We start from the raw sequence: 13,184 nt of genomic DNA, 5'->3' as shown, positions 1-13,184 counted from the left end.
CGCCCCCACCGCGCCGCACGCCACGCACCGACCGCGCGCACAGCGCAGGCGCCGCCGCGGGGGAAGGCGGGGAGACGCGCGGCGCCGGCGCCCGGCCGAGTGGACGGCAGCGCTGGCGCATGCGCCGCGGCGGCCGGGGGAAGCGGCCGGGAGGGAGCGCGCCTGCGCCTGCCGACGTCACCGGGGGCGGGGGGCTTCGGCGCCAGGGCGCGTGCGCCTACGTGCGAGCACATGTGCGCGGCGGGCGGGGGGAGCGGGTGGGTCAAAGGGCGCGTGCGCGCTGAGCGGCTCAGCGGCCCAACGGGGCCGGGCGGGCGGTAGCGGCCGCGCGCGTGCTCCCCACCCCGCCCCTACCCGCGCGGAGAGCGCGTGCGGGGAGCGCGTGCGCGTGCGGGTGCGGTGCGCCGGTGCAGTGCGCCGCCGCCGCCAGTGGCGCGGGCGGGTGAGGAAGGTCGCGTGCCGGCCGGAAAGGGACGGGCCCGCCGGCCCCGCGGCGCACGCGCCGGAGGGCCGCTTCCGCTGGGGGTGGGGGTGGGGGTGGGGGTGGGGGTGTCGTGAGGGCGCGCCGCTCTGGGGCGGTGCCGCGGCGCGGCGGGGCCTGGCCGGGCTGGGCCGGGCTGCCCCTCCCCGGTCCGAGTGAAGGCTTGGGGCACGAGTTAACCGGCGTCCTCCCTCCCTGCGGCGACCTATCGGTGCCTTTCGGGGACCCGCCGGTGCTTCCCAGCGCCTTGCCTCTGCTGGGGCCGGGGCTTGGTCCTGGGGGCCTCAGCCATTAACATTACCGAGAGGTTTCTGCCGCCGGTGCACGGCTTCGGGCCTCGTTCGGGTGTGTTTTTTTACAGGTTCTTTCCAGGGCTGATTTGGCCGCTGGGTAGCATCACCTCACGGGCTCGATGTGCTTGCACCGGTATTCAAAAGCTTTGCAAGCCTGCCTGCTGGCTCATGAGGGGGGCGGCGGTGCCTTTCGTTAACCCCCTGAGCTGTGCAAACCCAAACCGCACCTTTTTCGGTATCGTGGATTTTGCTCAAGAAGCAATAAAAGGCTGGAGGAAAATTTGAAGCTGCATCTCTGGGAGCAGGGTTGTCAATAGACTGGCCAAGTTGGGTTTAGTGGAAACAGCATTTTAAGCTCCGCTCAGTTTATTCCTTAAGCTTAATGTATTTTGTTGCCATATTTTGCTTTAAAATGGTACTAAAGTTTTGGTTGTAGATCAAACAGTGTTGGGAATTAGCTGGCTATCTTTTTGTAGTTTTTAATGTGTGTGAAGGCATCTGCCATTATTCTAGGCAATTTGGAGGGATGCTTTAAGGCAATAATGGCCCGTTAGAAGCTTGTCAAATGCATATTGTGATTTGTACCAGGTAAAGAATATTTCAGAGAGACAGAGTGATCCTGTGCATTTTAGAAAACCTGTGACAAGGGATGCTGCTGGTTTATTTTTAGCTAGCTTCCCCAGTCCTAAAAAAATGAAGACTTTAAAAAAAAAATTCCTGTCTTTTAGAATTCCACGGATCTTTATTATATGTGTTTTAGGTTCTCACAAAAGAGTAGAATCAAATCAAATGTGATTCATTCCTGCTAAACAATTAGCACAAATGTACAAAAGAAGCCAGATCTTAGATTTGCACGAGTCTTGGAAATAACAGCTCTTTTATGTTTGATGTAGTTTTTCTTCTGTGTGGGATTTTTGTGGGGTTTTTTGTTTGTTTGTTTGTTTTCTAATAAAGTTACAACAGAAAGAGGAAGAATTGACTGCATTTTAATATCTTGTTTTATATTTTCTATCTTGTTTTATTTTTCTTTCACCAGCGTTTGCCATCTCAGGTTTAAATAGAGCTGTAGGAGGGAGTACTTACAGAATTTTGCTGTCACATGTGAAGGATTCCACTTGCATTCAGCAGCTGCTGCAGTTTTACTGCCTCTTGTTGGAGATCACCAAACCCACAGTAGAGCTGGCATCTCCCCATCTGTTTCATGGCAAAGTATGACTTCTTCATTCAGACCCACCCGCACTGGTGTTTCAAGCTGAGATGCTGAGTTTGCATTCAGAGCAGCTGACAAATGCATGTCCTCTTCTGGAAGCCCTGCTATAGCAGTGGTTACTTCTGTCGGATGAGTAAAAACAAATGGCCAGAGTCAACAGTATCTTATAGCGAGGTTTGAGACGTGTGTTAAAATTTAAGCTGGATTTTTATAGGGAAAAAAATACCTCTACTTTAAATACTGGTTTATAATGCCCTCCCTAGGATGTATAATGTACTGTTTCAGTTTCTGCTCTCACCCAGTTCTGTTCTTCAGTGCATCTCCTTTCCCCAAACTGTCCTTTTTCATACTGCTGGGTTTTTTGCGCTTCTCTGTCGTTGGCACCTGGGCAAATTACGTATTTCTTTTTGCCTAGGCATGTTCTTTCTCTGTCATGTGAGCTAGATCACTCCATTTCTGTCCTCAGCATTCCTGGATGATGACAAGAAAGAGCCCAGAGTGTGGTAGGGCATTTCTTCTCTCTTGCTCAATTTAAAAAAAATAATTGCAAGTTCTGCTTAGCAGAGAGGGACTTTATGGTGATCTCACTATTAGCCTCTTACCAATCTATGGCTTCGGAGTTTTCTAACACTAAATGCTATTAGGGCAGTAAAAATGCCCTCTTAACTTCAGATGGATATCCAGAAAAGTTCAAATTTTTGCTCAAAAGCACTGGAGCGCTCTAATTAAGCATGTCTAGTATTTCTTCTTTTGGCAAAATATTACACTTCTTGGATCTTGTCTTCCTAGATTGCACTCCCGTTGCTTTGACTTGAAGCAAGGACGTAATGGTTAGTGAAAGCCCCGTACTTGCATGAAGTGTTAAACGGGAACTTTAGATATCCTTTATAAGAAAAAAAACTCTTCACAGTAGGAGGTAGGTATAATTAGCTGATGGTGCCTGAAACAATTACCTTGTCCTCCTCCTGTTAACAAACATGCTCAACTTACTTTTCAAAATGTGGCCTGAGTAATTTAGGGCAACAAGAAAAAGGAGGGTTTTGTGGCTGAGGCACAAGATTTGCATTATGCTTTAGATTCTGGTGCTGGTCCATTTTGCTAATCCATTATGACTAAGTCTCAAGGACTTAGATGATTGCATGCTTGGTTCTGCTGATTGCCCACCCGGAACTACAGTCCAGAGCCGTGACTGAGGTTTGGGGTTAGGAAGGGGTCCTGGCAGGAGAGCCCTTATTGCGTATTACCTGATATTCTCATCTGTCTCTCTCCAAGATCTGCTTTAGCTCTGCTGCTTTCAAGTTCTACGGTGGTGGCTGATAAAAGTTACTGTAGCACACTTGGTCAGCTGGGCCTATTGCCCAGACCCGAGCGTACACCCTGTCATTGCAGGTGTTACACATGTGGCTGGGCCTAGAAGTTGGCCACCTTCACAGAAACTGCTTTTTTTGAAACCCCAGGCTTGAGATTAAGCTGGAAGACACAAGCGTTTCCTTTGTCACCTTCAGGGAACCTATGCCAAACAGGAATTGAATGAGGGGTAATAATTCTTTAACTGTAAATCTTTGAAGTATTTTGCAATCCAGATAAGATGACTTACCTGATGGACGATGGACGTGTTACTTCCTTTCGTGTAAATGTTAATAGAACTACCAAATGTGAAAAAGAGCAAAGTTTACACAGTACTTTTCACTACAGCAGTTGATTAATGTTAGACTACACAGATAGGTGTTTTCTAAACATAAGTTCTGCCAAAGTTAAAGATCCTTTGTAACTTAAAGCTCTAAGTGGATACAAGAATTTTCTTTTGTGGCAGTGGTATTATGATTTGTGAGTGCAATTGGTTTTTATTCTAGGCTGTCATGGAAATAAGGAAGTTATTGAAATGTGTTCAGACTTCAATAAATTTCCTTTTCTGTTGCCTAGGAATCATGACTTTTTGATACATGATGGATTGCACTAAACTGTTGGAAATTCTACAAACCCAGCTTTATAGTTAGCCACAGGAAACATTTTTAAATTGTACCCGAAAAGTGTTAATATTGAAGTTTGTTTTTTTTTTAATTATCACAGCTGATAGTTGATTTAAAAAAAAAAGTTTTGTAGTTCAGGAACTGCATGATCTTTTTCACATCTCAGTGTTTTCCTTTTCTGTTTAGCTACAGAGCAATGCCATGTGCTAAAATTGCATTGTGAAAGCTAAAACCTTGGTGGCCTGTGCTAAAGAGATAAGGAAGAACGTGTACCTTTTGAAGGGCGTGCTGGTTTCTTTAAACTGAGAGCCTAGCTGATAACACTGTTTGCCTTTGGTAGCCTACTTAGCCCAGATAGCCTTTTCAGTGCTAGATAATGTTTTGAGCAGAGCCAATCCCAAATTGAATAATTTGTTTAATAAGAAATAAAGAGGGAAAAAAAAACCCTACATCAAGACATTGCAGAGCTCTGTATTTTGAATCTTCTTGAATATGGGCAAAACCAGTTTTGCTTTCTTGTATTTGGGGCTATTTGAAGAAGAGTGTTTCTTCACTCACACGAAGAACTGTATGTGTTTCCCTTACTGAACTTGTGAAGGAGCAGTCATTTTGGCAGTGAAGGAAGTGTCATTCTCAGGCAGTCGTGACATGGGAGAGGTAATGATTAGATACTTTATAACATGCCTGAAGCAAACAAAGCGAGAGGTTTGTGCGGTGGGATTTTCTCCACTGCTAAGTGCAGGTGAGGAAATGGGAAGGTACTGAGATGACTTTGGTCGGGAATATTGCAGCATTTTCCCCTTCGTATCTCCTCAAGAGTATACTCCCCCTCCTCGCTCTAAGAACTCTGGTTAAGTATTACGCTTTGGGAGACACTAGCAGGGTTGGAAATGGATGGACAGAGGAAGAAGTCCTAGAGCAGGGGCTGGGGATGGAGCTGCTCTGGGAAGGCTTGCTCTGGAGGGATGGGGACAGTGCAGTGCAGGAGCAGGTGGAGTCTGTGCCTGGCTCTCACTGGCTGCCCTGTGGGACAGGCTCAGCTGCTCCTGGTCTCCTGCTGGTTCTGGTCTCTCACCCCTTCTTCCTTTCCTGAGAGTGAGCTTTCATGCTGCTCTATCCCTATCCCTAATACAGCCACATCCTCTGCTCTGTTTCCCCTGTCCTCTTCTGCCAGGGGGAAGCCCACACGCCTTGCTTAGAAAGCACCAAATGAAGGTATTGTGAAAAACAGGTTAGGTGTTTCTCTCTCCCTCTGCCTGTTACTAGCTAGAATCCAAATTGCTTAACTCTGAGGCTTGCTCCCTTCATCAGTAGCTACGGTATTTCTTCCTTAAGAGCCAAAGTACTTGAAGTGAAAACATTTTGAGTATCATACTGCTGTTCCTGAGTGCCCTTGAAGTGCCACACAGTGACTGGTAAGTGTTGTATACTTGGGGGAAAGAATTATTGCTACATTTCTATGCAAACACCTAGATTATGACAGACTGTAGACTGTTAAAGATGCATACTTGGGGGGCTGGGGAGAAGAGGCAGGAACCATTGTAAGTGTCCTAGTCCATTCTTTCCCCAAGTGACAACACTGTATCATCCCGACTGAGATTTTTCAAGCTTTTCCATAGAAATCCTCCAAGGATGGCAATACAGCAGTCTCTAAGGCAGTCTATTCCAGGGCCTTACTCTCCTTACCTTGGAAATAATTTTTGCAGTTCCTTCTCATTCTATCCCCAGTGGAAGTGCAGAACATTTTGTTTTTCCTTTTTTTTTTCCCCCAACTATTTTTCTCCTGACAAAGCTGTGTCTCTTTTGCAGGGTATGTATTGGAAAGTGGTCATGCTGGTCTTGTGCTGCTGGCTCAGACTGGAGTGAGCTCTGGCACGAAGAGGTAATCTGTTTCAAATAGGCATTGCTGAATTAGCACATATACTTGATAGTGATTTTTGTACCAGCATGTACCAGTCTGCTGATCCCTATTCCAGAGCAAGCTGCTATTGCTCTGCCACATGCACACCGCATGCATGATGGGGTGCCAGCCCTTTTGTGTTGCAGAGATTTTGTGCATATTCCCTTTGCAAAAGGCTGGTGGCAGCAGCATAAGAGTGTGTGGACTGAGAGAAAACATTAACTTTCACTGGACCGGCTGCGGTTAATTAATTTGCCATGAGAACTGGAAGGACCAAATCTCAAAGGATGCTTTGGCCAGTTTCTCTATGTATAAAGTCCTTTAGCTGTTCACTATGACTTGAGATTGCCCTTATGCAGGACATACTTCTGTGTTTCTGGCTCCATGAATGATACTTCACCCATAACTTTTCTCACAGGTCTTAGTTGAGACCCTTTAACCATTTTATCATAGCCCTGCCACCTTTGAATCAGTAGCCTGGCATCTTCTAAGCCAGTGCCGAAACCCTGCTGTCTCTGAAATGTCAGCCTGCAGCTCCTCTAGCGCAGCCCTGCAGGCCCTGGCAGCTTGCAACTAATTATCTCGGCTCCCATGATGAGCCAAAGGAAAGTGCAAGAACTGTTTGAAGATGAAGTACAAAGAGGGAAAACAAAAAGCAAAACGAAGCTGCAGTAGAGTATGATTAACAGACCTGTGTGAAACTGAGCCAGGCAGAGGACAGAGAGAGGCAGGGTGGCAGGGCTGGACTAGTCTCTGTGCACGGCCACACGGTGCCTCCTGCAGCCTGCTGCCAGTGGCGGTGGGTCTGCAGCGGCAGCGTGGCATGGGAAGGATGCTTGCTGAGGAGAGTGCATGCAGGGCATGGAGGAACAGCCCATGCACAGCACGAGTTGACTGGTGACAGCCCTTATGGGACCCTCAGAATGAGGGTCGTCCTCGAATGAGCTCCCATTGAGCCTGGGCTGGCTTGGTTGAACTCCTCACCTTGGTCCATGCCTATCAGCTCCACAATGCTGCACCCACCTAAGGACCCTGCGGATCTGCCTGCCGGGCTCCCCTCTCCTACTGCCGGCACAATTTCTGTGCTGTGCTGCTCACCTTTCCAGGGTGACTTGAAACAGTTGCATGAGGGTCTGGACAAACATCTGGAGGAGCTGGACACAAGACCTGAGGTCTGAGGGAGGAGGAGAGCTGCATATAGTAGAGAAAAATTGCAAACAGGATTGAAGGGATCTGCATTTGAAGGAAACTGGTGACATCAATGTTAAAGGGGCAGGTGGAGAGCAAGAAGGAACAAATGATGCAACCTCCTAGGTAGCTGTACAAGGTGGCATGAAACCCTGGCCTGGACGCATGATGACAGAACCTGCGTAAAGCCCTGCTGCTATGAAGTAAATCTATCACAATTGTTTGGACAAATGTGGACCACCGTGAGGAGTTCATGTCACACACTGCTTTTAACTCAGTTTTAGGACATTACAGCTCAATTTATTGTATCATCAGACTGTGGCCCTCACTTGTGAAAGGAGCCAGACAGCTTGCTCATAGCGTGATGTGGGCTTTCTAGCCAAAGCTGACCCTGTTCCCCTCTCTACCAATGGCACCACAGCAGAATTCTTCGCTCGGTTCCAAGGGATTATACTGGCAGTCAATAACTGTCTTCTAATAATGCTCTTAACTGTAAGAAGTGGGAAGCAGGGTACTGCCACTGTTCTATATCATAATAACTGTTCAGTGCAGGTGCATTTTGTGGGATCTATGGCTTCCAATGCATTTTGGGTTACAGCTGGGACCCAACATGGCCAAACCTGGTGGTTTTGGAAGACTGGGAGCGTGGCCCTGCCTGGCCATCCTTTAGAGGGCACTGACTGACCGTTTGTGGTTCCACTGGCAGCTGAATGTGCCCGGTGACTTGTTGCCACTGAGGGGAGAATACCATTCCCCTTTCTTGGTCCCTTCTTCCCTTGTCCTCACGGTTTTCTCCCCTTCTCCAGCCCATGCGGCCCTGACTGCTTCCCTCTTAAGGGTCGATCGGTTATAAGGCGTTTTTCTTATTTTTGGCAGTGAGTTAGTTTGGGGTAGTTTAGTGACTTAAATCCTCTCTGTCAGAGCTGACACAAGATAAGCAGCAGAGTGCGTGGCCCAGGGGACAAAGGGAGACTGTTCCAGTGCTGACAAAATGTTAATTGGCCTTAACGGCTTCCTGTGAAACCATACCCTTTGCAGCACAATTCTGGAGGAATAATTAGCACTAATTGTTTGGTTTTACCTGAAGTGGGAGAGTGGAAGGGGAGAGATGAAAGGGTTGAGTGTTGGTAAAAGGATTGAAGGGGTGATGCATCAAGGGGGACCTCAGGCCCTGGGGCTGGGAAGTGATCTGATGGGAAGAGGAATTCAAGGACTGCCCAGAGGAAGGGGAGCAGACCCCCACCAGAGCAAGGTGGGGTTCACCAAGAGCTGTAAGAGGTGCCTAGGGCAGGATTTAATGTCTATCATGTTTGGCTTCTGTCCTCTTTCTCTTCACAGAAGGGCAGGGCCCAACCAGTGTGGAAAATAGATGTTCGTCTCTGGCTAAGCACCTTGGCTTCTCTGAAGGCCCTAATTCATGTCCCAATGCTGCCATGTTATCAGCGTTATATAAAACACACTTCAATTTTTTTGTCTTGTAAGGACATCAATTTAGACTCTCAGAGCTGCCTCCGTCCCTCTTGACAGGCTACCTTCTTTCCCCTTGGGCTTTGTATGAGTCTGCAAAGAAACACAGTCAGTGAGCGGAGGAAGAGGAGAGCTGGGCTGGAAATGGAGCAGGAGCTCTCCTACCCACCATGGCCAAAGAGCCCTGCTGGGGATGATCCTTGGCCCTCAACAGCTTCTCCTCCCAGCTTGAGAGGGACCCTGCTCCCCCTAGTATGGCAGTCAAACCAGTCTGGTCACCTGCAGTGCCAAAGGTGGCAGGTAACAAAATGCCAGGTAAAGCACAAATTAGCAAGTGACCTAACACTGCACAAATTCCCTGCCCCTCTTAGGAAAGATGACGACTCACTGCCTTACTTTGACACTGGGGGGGAGTTGAAACAAATAGGCTTTTATATTCAAGCATGCGTTGAACTGGGACTGCTGTGGGTCCCAGTCGTCTTTGCAGAGGAGCAGAGCAAGAGCGCTGGCTGCTGGAGGCTGTGGCAAATGCTGCTCGTGGGTGGCTTGAGAGGGCATCTGAACGTTTCAGTGGTTTTCTGCTTTCTAGAAATGTTCATCCTGCTCTAAGCATCCATACCTTGGTGTCCATCCATACCTTCCGTGTGCTTGCTCATCTCATGGCTGTTTTGGTAAGAAATACCAAACCCTTAGCTGCGGTGGTGTTTTACTCCCACCCAAGCTCACTCGAGAGCATCCTTCCCTAGGCTTATGTGTTTAGTGCAGTACTGAGAGCACCAGACGCAGATGACTTGACCCAGAGAAGCGAGTCATCAGCAGCCTATTGCAACGTCAGCCTCACTTAGCCTTGGCCAGGGCTGGGTGCGCATGGGTGTCATGTGGTGCACTGTGAGCTCTGTTCCACACTGAGCCAAGGGCTGGGAGGAGAAAGGGAGGACAAAGTATGACATCAGGGCTGTGTATAACTCATCCAAAAGGGGACTGGAAGAAAGGGATCATGGAGGGGATTACACCTAGTCCAGCACTGCAGGCTTAGCTCAAAGCAAGGACTTTAAAAACAGCTGTGGTACATACAGTCTTTGCTTGGCCTGCATAATCTGGGGAGCATCCTGAGCTGCTCTGAGGCAAACTCTTCCGTTCCTGTTCCTGCCACGCTCACATACAGCCTTCCCCCCAGATCTGTACTTGCTCTATCTGTACAACTGGCAGAACCCCCTGAACAAGCACAGGACGTTAGCTGTCAGCTACCAGGGATGTGGCAGAGTCCTGTGGACAAGCGATACTGTAAGTGTGACAGCTTAAAATTAGAGGTGAGCCATTAAATTGCCCGTGATTCTTAACAGCAGTAGCTTGAGCACAGTTAAACCCAAAGAGAGAGGAAAAATAAATAGAAACAGCTACTAAAAATGTCATTGCAAAAACAATCCAAAGAAATATCAAATGAACATAGGAAAAGGAACTGTATTTTCATGCACCGCAAGCTGCCACTTCTTCAAAGCATCAGGAAACAAGCTGTTAAGTGGTGCAAGAGGGAAAACTGGGCTTCCAACCTCTCCTGAGCTGCCTGGCCCACTAAATCTTGCTGCCAGTGATGTAGCTGCTAGGCCAGATGCAGGTGGTGGCATGGCCACCCCAGCTGTGCCCATGTGCTGAGGGGTGGCCGGTGCATGTGCCAAATGGCATGTCATCTGCTGTCAAACCTAGGTGCTACTAGGTGAGCATGGCCTTCCTTTCCATGGACAGGGTCACTGATAGAGGTCTATTCTCTGCCTGGCCACAAATTGTCAGTAGATTTATGGGAACTCCAGTATATCTGAGGCATCTTGACTAAATTTGATTGAGGTTACCTGGGGATACAGGAAAAAAAACAGGCAGACAGGCCTTGGGATTATACAGGTCTCTTGTCTTTATGAAATGCAGACTAAAAATTATTTCAGAGCACAGAAGAGTGGTGAATAGCTCTGGCTGTTGCAGGGTGTCAGAGACTGAGCCGCGTAGATGCATTCCATGGTGCAGAGGCACCTGGCACCTTTGCCAAACGTGACACAGAGCTGTGCATGCAGCACCGGAGGGGATGTCCAGCTGGTGCAGGGACAGCCACCCTGGTGCAAATCCTCACCTGGTAGGAGTCTGCTGCTGCCGTCTTCCCCTGCTGTCAGCGTGGGCTGTGACACTTGCAAGGTGCCTCAGTACTGAGAGCAGGGGTACTCGGGTGCTTCAGAGGATTTGAGCATCAAAATCTTTGGGAACATGCACTTTTCGTTTAGACAGACAGAAATGCAAAGGCAAACAACAGGGCTTTGATAGTCATGAAGATCTGGCTTAGACATGAATATAGGCTTGTTTCTACTAGTTGGGGGTTATTTTGTGCCGGCTATTTTTCTCCGGAAGAACAAGCCTATTTCATCCAGCTGCACCTTCCAGCTCTGCTGCTGCTGTTTTCAGGCTCTTTGCTTATGGTGCACACTGCATGGGCATGAATAAGCAGGTATCCAGTACCTTGCGCTGGCAGATTCCCAAGGGATCTGCAGTAAACAGTGAGCACAGGGATCCAAAATCATCTTCCATATCATGTTAGCGAAGTACAAAGCCCGAGGGCGCTGGTGTTAGTGTAGCTGAACAGGGAGGACTGGGCGAGCTCTAACTCCTCCGTGTCTTTTCTGACAGCACTGCCCTGTGGGGCTCACACCGGGGTTTTGTTCAGGAGTTCATGTGCTCCCTAGTGCTGCACTGGCTTCGCATGGCAGCAGCACAGCCTCCCTGGAGTGAAAAGGAAGATAACAACAACCTCTGCCTCCTTGCAACAGTGCCTCTGGAGCCAGGTTACTGATCTTCAAAACCAAGTTATGGCTGGTTTGTGTTTTGCACAAAAGCAATCCCCCTCCCCATCCTCATCCTCGTAAGACCTGGCTGGGCAGCTCAGACTTAGCAGCTCAATTTCTCCACAGCAGTGCAGCTAGGATGTTGCTAGATTATAATCCAAAACCTCCCCAGATCCAGCTGGAAGTCATCACAAAAATTGCCACAGAAACTGAGAACAGCTCTTTGGGAGAAGTATCTATAGCTACCCATGGGCTATGGGAATGTGGAGCTGAAAAACAGGGCTGGCTTCCCAGGGCTCTTCATTCTCACATTGTGAGTAATCTTGGCGATTTTAAGAGTGAAAACAGTCCTGTCTTCTGCTCCAGAAGGACCAACCCCTGTAAGGCATGAGCGTCCCCACACAGACCGCTCCATAGGAAGCTATGCTGCTACTTAGCTTTGGCTCTCCTGATTTTCTACATAATTCTACGTGTTTGACCCCACCTTCCATTCTTTGTGGTAGATGTAGCCTTCTGTCACTAGCCAAACAGTGGCTATCTGGAGCTGTAGCACCCTGGTGAAAGGCTTTCTTTTCTGCATTTTGTTATCTTAGAAAGGGGTTTACCCCCACGCTGTACCCGATGTCCAGTTTCCCATACCTGTAGCCCATCTCACCACTTCAGTTTTCCTGCCTATCCCCTTTCCACCTTTGTTCTTATTGCAGGGCCCCCACAAAAGCTGCCGTTTTTGTAGCCAGGATGTGACTGGGGAGCAAGCAGGGGCCCTGACACGTACCGCCTGGTTTGTCAGAAGGCTGGTTGTGTGGTGAGAAGCTGCAAGAGGCAGGAATACAGCAGCTGTGCAACTCCCTTCCCCAAAGGAAAGAGTTTGCCGTTAAGCTTAACAGAGGAAGTCAGAGCAGCCAGGCACCCTGCACTCTCTCCACACTGCTATCCCCTGGCTGTGCCGTGGGGGAAGAAAACATGGAAAGAGATTTCCTGGAGATACTGGGTCCTGGCTAAGGCAACAGGCTGCTGGCACATCGTGCAGGCAGGGCAGAGTCTCAGGCCATCTCTGAGCACCTCTGAGCAGCCTGTGGAAAGCACTTGATGCCAGCCGAAGGGCCATGGGGAGAGCTGAAGCCAGCTGCTTGGGTGGGTGAAACCTGTCGCTCAGCTCACTGCCAGCACTGATTTTGGTGCTGGGGCTCTCTACAGCCTCCCTTTCCTGCCCTTGCACTGCTCACACCACAGGCATCTGCAGATCCATGCTGGGACCAGCACTGTTCAACATCTTTGTTGAAAAATGGACAGTGGGATTGGGTGTACCCTCGGCAAGTTCGGTGATGGCACCAAGCTGTGTGGTGCAGGCAACATGCTGGAGGCAGGGATGCCATGCAGAGGGATCTTGACAGGCTTGAGACGTGGGCCCATGTGAACCTCATGAAGTTCAGCAAGGCCAAGTGCAAGGTCCTGCACCTGGGTCAGGGCAGCCCCCAGTATCAGTACAGGCTGGGTGGAGAATGGAATGAGAGCAGCCCGGAGGGGAAGGACTTGGGGCTGCTGCTGAACAGAAAGCTCAACATGGCCCAGCAGTGTCTGCTTGCAGCCCAGAAAGCCAACTGAACCCCGGCCTGCATCAAAGGAAGTGTGGCCAGCAGGTCGAGGGAGGTGATTCTGCCCCTCTACTCCATCCTTGTGAGACCCCCCTGCAGTGCTGTGTTCAGCCCTGGGGCCCCCAGCATAAGGACATGGACCTGTTGGAGCGAGCCCAGAGGAGGGCCATGACGATGGTCAGAGGGCTGGAGCCCCTCTCGTATGAGGACAGGCTGGGAGAGTTGGGGTTGTTCAGCCTGGAGAAGGGTCTGGGAGAC

General features: G+C 49.4%; 1 long non-coding RNA gene across 5 annotated transcripts in view; it reads left to right on the top strand.

The window, feature by feature from the left end:
- The first annotated feature begins 549 nt into the window (after positions 1–549).
- Positions 550–13,184, top strand: part of LOC114010382 (uncharacterized) — a 36,548-nt gene continuing 23,913 nt past the window's right edge. For all 5 annotated transcript variants that reach the window (XR_008746612.1, XR_008746615.1, XR_008746613.1 and 2 more), the window contains exons 1-3: positions 550–826; positions 1,811–4,696; positions 5,764–5,836. This is a non-coding gene — a long non-coding RNA (uncharacterized LOC114010382). The remainder of the gene's footprint in view (positions 827–1,810; positions 4,697–5,763; positions 5,837–13,184) is intronic.

The sequence above is a fragment of the Falco peregrinus genome, chromosome 3, assembly GCF_023634155.1.
Source record: "Falco peregrinus isolate bFalPer1 chromosome 3, bFalPer1.pri, whole genome shotgun sequence".
Classification (NCBI taxonomy): domain Eukaryota; kingdom Metazoa; phylum Chordata; class Aves; order Falconiformes; family Falconidae; genus Falco; species Falco peregrinus.
This window is presented reverse-complemented; position numbering and strand designations above follow the sequence as displayed.